Below are 7,978 nucleotides of genomic sequence, written 5' to 3'. Positions count from 1 at the left end.
TTCTTCTTCTCTTCTTCTTCTCTTCTTCTTCTTCTTCTTCTTCTTCTTCTTCTTCTCTTCTTCTTCTTCTTCTTCTTCTTCTCTTCTCTTCTTCTTCTCTTCTTCTTCTCTTCTTCTTCTTCTCTCTTCTTCTTCTTCTTCTTCTCTTCTCTTCTTCTCTTCTTCTTCTTCTTCTTCTTCTCTTCTTCTTCTTCTTCTTCTTCTTCTTCTCTTCTTCTCTTCTTCTCTTCTTCTTCTTCTTCTTCTTCTTCTTCTTCTTCTTCTTCTTCTTCTTCTTCTTCTTCGGCCTTTATCCTCTTCGCTCTCATTCTCTCCCCCTTATCTCCAGCTTATTCACCCATTTTCTTCACCCCCTCTGCACCTACTTTTTAAGTTATTCTTTCTCCCTTTCATCTTATTATTGGGGCCTCCATCCCCCATTCCCTTCTCTGCTCTCCTTTCTTCTTCTTTCCTTCCCTCTCCTTCTACTTCTACCGTTTTGCAAGTCCTCAACAACAGCTTATGTCCGCTGAAAACCACCGCATTTATTGTGCTGAGTTTTAATTTTTCCCCTGTCCCGAACTTTTTATCGAATCAGACAGTGAAAACCTCTCGACAAAAACTTCCAGGGAAAAACAGGAAATTCCTTCCCAAAGAGACCTCGAACTCTTCACTTTTCCTGATAGACTCAATGTAGAACTGTGAGAGCTAATAAATTTATTATTTTCTACAGTAAAATTAACTTTGAACAGTCAGCATCCCTCATACATTACATCAATGCTCCCCATAAAACCAAAGATGCCAGATTTTTGTGAATCTCACAATCACATTGAAAGCTTCCTGTCTGAATGGCAAACAATATCACAACTTCATCACATTTTCCCTACAAAACCGACCCTTTTCCAGAATTTATTGCTTAGAATCGAATAAGTTCCGGATTTCTGTTATTGTTTTGATATCAATTCCTATAAACCTGCCAAATGCCATCTCATCAAGATAGAAGCATAGTTTGAGAAAGAAACGCTCCTAGGATATTGATAAGACCTGACAGTGATACTGTTTATCTGATTATAATACGGGAGAAACGATAAATCTCTCACTTTGGATTATGTTTTTGTGCGTCTTCCGGTTTGAATTATTATGTTCTCAGCATTGATATTGATGTTTCCTTTCAAAGAAGATTCGTTTTGTGTTTACCCCAACACATATAATCTACAGTGGGGTGTATATTTATTCATTGAATCATATTTGCCTATAAGGAAATCATTCAATGCATGAATCTTCATTGTTTTAATTGTTATAGTATTCTAATTTGTAATGTATTTGTTTTTCATGAATAAATTTGATTTGGTTTGTTGAGTATGAATTCTGGGCTACTAATTTTTATTTTGTAAACGGAGGGGCGTTGTTTCTTCTTTTCTATAATATTGGCGAAAGTTTACTGCTATCAAATCATCTACCGGTATTTGAATCCTTCATTGGTTGGGAGCTCTTAGTGGATTCGTTCATTCAAATGCACAGATTATCATCATTGTAACCTATTCTTGCAACTATAGTAACTACAAGCCAGGAACTTCAATGAAAAATACTTATAAAATTCAACTCCTGGTTTATTGAACTCATTAACGAATCAATAGAAATCATGTCAAATTTTCCAACAGAGTTACTCAGTAACTGATTCAGAAAAAGAAGGTATATTCAATTAATCCAATCCATACATTTTTGGAACCTGCTAACTTGCTGCATTTAAATTTGGGCCTTGGTCATTCTATGAAATTGAATTATGAGCTTAATAAGAAAAACAACAAAAGTTCGGCACTCACCATTTTCACAATATTCAAACTTGGACTCTTCAGAAACACTCACATACGCTTTAATAAAACTCACTAAACTTGAACTTACACGCACAAATAATTTCCTGATTCTACTCCTACTAACTCTATAAAATTTGGTTTCCTATTCAACTAGATAAAAATTACTGATAACTGAAAACTCAACAATTTGTCCCTCTGAATGGGAAATGGGCCCAATCAGAGGACCGAGGCTCGCACACCGTTACATGTTTTCCCAGTTATGTCTCAATTCGAACTGTGGCCTTTTCACTGAAAATTATTCCCCCTCCACGAGCGTTGAGCATAACTTCCAGTGGAAAAGCCAAAGCTGCAAAAGGTCAATGGTCGTACAATTCCCAAATACAGTAGCTTTTTCGACAAGAAATTGAAACTGCATTTGAAAAATGCTTTAATTTCGACAACTAAGCAACAAGTTAGCAAATTCAAAAAAAAACAGAGTCAATTCTCACACTAAAAACGCAGGGTTCAACAAACAGTGAAATCAAAGTTCATTTTCAGTTCAAAAACCTGAAAAATAATATAAGATGCGCACAAACAACTACAATAATACCCAGTCAATATCACACTATTACATTTCATAAAATAGAATTATAGTAACTTTATTTTCGATTTTTTTCAGGTTTAAGAAAACGTTCAACTCAAATTGGAACGTTAATTTAAAATTTATTTTCAGAGCCTGAAGATGGTGTGGATCACTGAGACTAGTTGTTATAATTTGTGATATCGGGGCACCGAGCTTCGCTCGTTATTTTTATTTATTGATAAACAGAAGACAATTCTCTAAAATAATCGTGTTTATATTTCACAGCTGGCTATACGTCATCTTATGAATTTCGGGGATGCGATATTTTGATTTTTCACATACTCACTTTTTTACTATCCACAGCTGTTTCAGCCAAGGATGAATATTATCCTTTTAATGTCGTTCAGCGAGTTTTCCTAAGGATGCATTCTCAAGGATGATTCCCTAGAGCAATTTGAATCTTCATAATATGAAGATTATGATATTATCATAATTGATATTATCATGAACCTACTATGTTCCAAATTCGTGAAAATCGTTAGAGCCGTTTTCGAGATCCGTTAAACATAAATAACAAGATTAAAAAATAACCAGATATATAAATACAGAAATTGCCCGCTTAATATTATTAGGATTGAAAGGGCCTGTTTCCGAGCTCAGGAATTAGCTAAGTTCAAGACTTTAAACAGTTGGAGTCAGAAAATTGGCTTTCCGAAACGGGGCGTTGTCGCAGTCCACAATTAAATCAAATTTCGTTAAACTAGAGAATTGAGCACAAAATAAAATAAAGAGAAAATAGTGTAGATTATCAGCAATTTTGAATTATTTAGGAATGTTTCATTTCGTCAGGGAAAAACGTTTCCAATTATAGAAATGAGAAAATAAAGATTATCATAAAAACTGCGACTACGCCCCGTTTTGGAAAGCCAATTTTCTGACTCCAGCTGTTTAGAGTCTAGATCTAGTCTAGAATCTCGAGCTCGGAAACCGGCCCTTTAAATACAAATTATTTATAACTACTAGGCCCGGTTGCACAACAGCCGGTTAAATATTAACCGTGATTAATTTCATGAGAGCCAATCAGAGAAGGCGTTTTTGAAAAGACGGCTTCTTAGATTAGTTCTTGTAGAATTAATCACGGTTAAAATTGAAACGGCTGTTGTGCAACCGGAACCAAGTCTCGGTGATGCACACCATCTTCAGGTTCTAAAAATCAATTTTAAATGAACATTTCAATTTGAGTTATATGTTTATTTTTAAAACCCGAAGAAAATAAATTTAAAAATAAAGATACTATGATTCTATTCTATCAATAAAAATTAGTAGCCCAGAATTCATACTCTACAAAAACAAATCTTCTAAGAACTTCCAGAACTTACCCAAATCTCGAGCTCGGAAACCGGCCCTTTAATCTTTTATTTCATTAATTATTTCAGAAAAGGGTACTAAATTCTATTTTATATATAAATATTCCTTCTATTTGTGTTGTCAGCTTGAGATTCAGTAAGAGTGGAGCATGATAATTCAGATTCTATAAATGTGATTAACATACACTCCTGGTTGCACAGAAGACTGTGTCAGCTTTTAATCCCGATTAAATGCCAAGTGAACCAATCAGAGAAGCTATCTTTTCATGATAAGCTATCTTTCCAAGAAGCCTTCTCTGATTGGTTATCATTGAATTTAATCATGATTAAAATTCAACCGGCTTTTGTGAAACTGGACCTTAATCTTTTTCTTCTTCATCTTCTTTTTCTTCTTCTTCTTCTTCTTCTTCTTCTTCTTTTTCTTCTTCTTCTTCTTCTTCTTTGGCTGTACCTTATACCATTTAAATGCGGTCGGCATTACTTCCTCTTAGTCTGAAATGAAACTGGACCTTAATATGGTTCATTATTTTGCAACATTATTGTTTGTGAATCTCCAATAATATAATTCTATCATTCTGGATATCAAATTCAACGTCAGCTGGGAGATCTACACCGCCTCCCTCTGTCCACCAATAACGAGCGAGTACTCTACACCAGTCCACGCCCACAACCTGCTCTCATTGGCTGATGTTCTTACGTCACCAGGGAAACTCCGTTTTGTTAACGGTTCATCCAAATCGATTTCAAAGTTGATGTTGGAGTCACAATTCAGTGATAAGTTAACAATTGAGAACTGACATGTAAATGCTGTCTGGAAATCAGTTCATGATGATAATAGACTCGTCGAACCATGAACTGAATTGTCAATTTTTACTTTCCTTGCCCTTTACCATGGGTAAGAAAAGTATTGCTTTCCGAGAAAAATTAAGGTCCAAATTTCCAAATTTCTATACGTTTCGAGGGGTCCCCTGAGTCCAAAAAAGTGGTTTTTGGGTATTGGTCTGTATGTGTGTGTGAGTGTGTGTGTGTGTGTGTGTGTGTGTGTGTGTGTGTGTGTGTGTGTGTGTGTGTGTGTGTGTGTGTGTGTGTGTGTGTGTGTGTGTGTGTGTGTGTGTGTGTGTGTGTGTGTGTGTGTGTGTGTGTGTGTGTGTGTGTGTGTGTGTGTATGAGTGTATGTGCGTCTGTGTACACGATATCTCATCTCTCAGTTGAATAACTTGAAATTTGGAACTTGAGGTCCCTACACTTGAGGATCCAACACGAACAATTTCGATCAAATGCAATTCAAGATGGCGGCTAAAATGTCGAAAATGTTGTCAAAAACAGGGTTTTTCGCGATTTTCTCAAAAATGGCTCCAACGATTTTGATCAAATTCACATCTAGAATAGTAATTGATAAGTTCTATCAACTGCCACAAGTCCCAGATCTGTAAAAATTTCAGGAGCTCCGCCACATCTATGCAAAGTTTGATTTAAGATTTCCAATTATCAGGTCTCAGATATAATTTCGACGAAAAAATTCGAGTGAAAAAGATTGAGCATGATAATCTTTCCAATTAATGATCCGTAACATTTTCACCTAAAATTGAAAATAAGCTTGAAGAGAATGCAATTTGAGAAAATGTGATTATTCAGTTGCAAACTGTTGGCAACTGTTGATTCTATCAAATCATTCACTATGAAGAGATTGCAGACCTCGTGTGTCTACAGCGTTACTGTCCTGTCACCTGCTGGCTCAGATCTTTGAATAGTAGACTTGAGATGCGCGTGAACACTAGTGTCAGGTGATCAATTTTTATAACGGCAAGAAAAGTTGTGTTAGTGCGCCACACCAGATTTTTTCCCTTGAATAAGACTTCAGTTCATTTTATAGGTACTAGTTTCTTTCAACTTTGTTACATAGAGGACGACTAAATGCATTGACTTGAAGATTTGAGCCTAGCAAGCCATAAGTTCACGGTGTGTGGGACTGTCTCCCCAACTTCAGATCCCAGCATGTAGCCTATTAGTTTGATTTCAACCTAATATATTCAACGATAAGATGATATGAGATAAGATCAGATAAGATATCAATTTATTCAAGACATTATATAATACATGTGATACAATACAATAAACAGTTGAACATCGACATAGAGTTTATATTTGAAATAGGGATGGAAATTTCTGAGATGTTGCAATCATTCAAATGCTAATGAATTATGGTGTAAGTGCACGTCCAGTGCCAACATACTTGTCAACAAGTTTTTGGTTGGGATCGATTTAGTATGTTATTTTGAGCACAAAATCACAAACATTAAACGGTGGTCACTATTGTTTTTAAAATAAGTTCAAAGTAGCACAATTTTACATGCATTTAACCTATGAGTAGCAGCCATTTTGATTATTGAAATCATCAAATTATGATATTCCTAATCTGAGTTTTCCTAACCCAAAGCTTTTTCTAACCTAAGCTTTCCTCACCTAAAGCTTTTCCTAACCTAAAGCTTTTCCTAACCTAAAGCTTTTCCTAACCTAAAGCTTTTCCTAACCTAAAGCTTCTCCTAACCTTAGCTACTTATAGGTTGAATGCATGTAAAGTTGTGCTACTTTGAACTTAGTTTATTTTAAAAACCATAGTGACCGCTGTTTAATTTTTGTGATTTTGTGCTCAAAATAACATACTAAATCGATCCCAACCAAAAATTTGATGACAGGTATGTTTGCACTGGAGGTGCATTTTAGCCTGAATTATTAATTAATATCGGGACACCAAGCTTCGCTCGTTATTTATTTATTGACTTTTGATAAACCGAGCACAATTCTTTTAAAATGATTGGGGAAGTACTAACAGGCACAGCCCAAAACTGTTTCTTTCCCGAATTTTGATTTATACACTACAAAAATAGTCCAGAAAAGTATGTTCCATACACTTGAATTCAGATTCAATTTTCTATTCAAACATTTGAAAAAAATATATAATTCAGATTATATACAAACCAAATTGAATAACGAAATAACACTCACTAATCACTTGAAATTGTCAAATAATAATGACCAACTTTGAAAATTATGATATACTCTAGTTTAGGAGGATTATCATGTCATGACAACAAATCAGATTATTGTTGATCAAATCGATTAAATTGTCTAGCTAGATAAAATTTCTCGCTGATTGATTATGATTACACAGATGGAAATAATTCTGTCTCTCTCCCATACAGGCACACGCATCTTCTGTTATCGAGAGACGACGAAATTATCATCTGTTTTCCAAGGATGAATTATCCCTTTAATGTCGTTCAGCGAGTTTTCCAAAGAATGAGACCTATAGTGCAATCGAATTTGTTCCTACTTTGTTCCATGAACCTACTTTGTTCCAAATCTCGTGAAAATCAATCTACCAGCTATCACAGAAATCGATAACACTGTAGTAAGCCTCTGCAGCAAGAAAGCTGTAGTATAAACTCTTTTTAAAATTTTTTAGTCTATTGACTTGGATTTTTACTCCGCAGGCAATTTATTATAACAAACATAATAACACAATTTATTTATGAAAAATGTAATTCGATGATGCTAATTTATGATTTCGTGTTGTGCATGATCAACCAATAGTTGAGGATGAAACAAACCCACAGTTCTAGATGAGTTCCGAACCACCGTAAACTGATCTACATCCTATCACTCTCTCTCTCTCTATTAATAAATTAGTATATTAGTGGACTCGACCTTCCCTACAAAATAAACGAGATCAACCATTCTAAAATCAAAATATCAGTTACTGAAACCAAATAAATAATCAACCCATCTTGATTAATTAATACGCTATCAAGTTCATCAGTTTCCTCTGAACAAGTTGAAAATATCGTTTCCCATTATAAATTACTACGTAATAATTTTGATAATGAATGTTGAAATCTGAGAACGTCTCAAATTATAAATTTCACGTTGATTATTCAACGAAAATCCGATCGGAATATTTAATAATTAATCAGATTTCATAATTACTTGTTCATTTCTATTTCACCGTAGAAATACTTTGGGAATATTTGAAAATTTATTGAATCTTGTATTAATTAGTAGAATTCAATTATCATCAACTCCCTCACCAATAATATTATTATTACAGGTAGCGGTGAGGATTATTATTACACTGATAATTGTGAGTCTGTTGATAATTAATTTTCAATACCTCTCATATTTGATATCCACTCGCTCAATATTATATTTGGTTATATACAATTTCCGCGGTCTCCTTATAATGATGCTATGGTTAT

This window comes from Nilaparvata lugens, chromosome 11 (assembly GCF_014356525.2).
Source record: "Nilaparvata lugens isolate BPH chromosome 11, ASM1435652v1, whole genome shotgun sequence".
Classification (NCBI taxonomy): domain Eukaryota; kingdom Metazoa; phylum Arthropoda; class Insecta; order Hemiptera; family Delphacidae; genus Nilaparvata; species Nilaparvata lugens.
Note: the sequence above shows the minus strand (reverse complement) of the source record.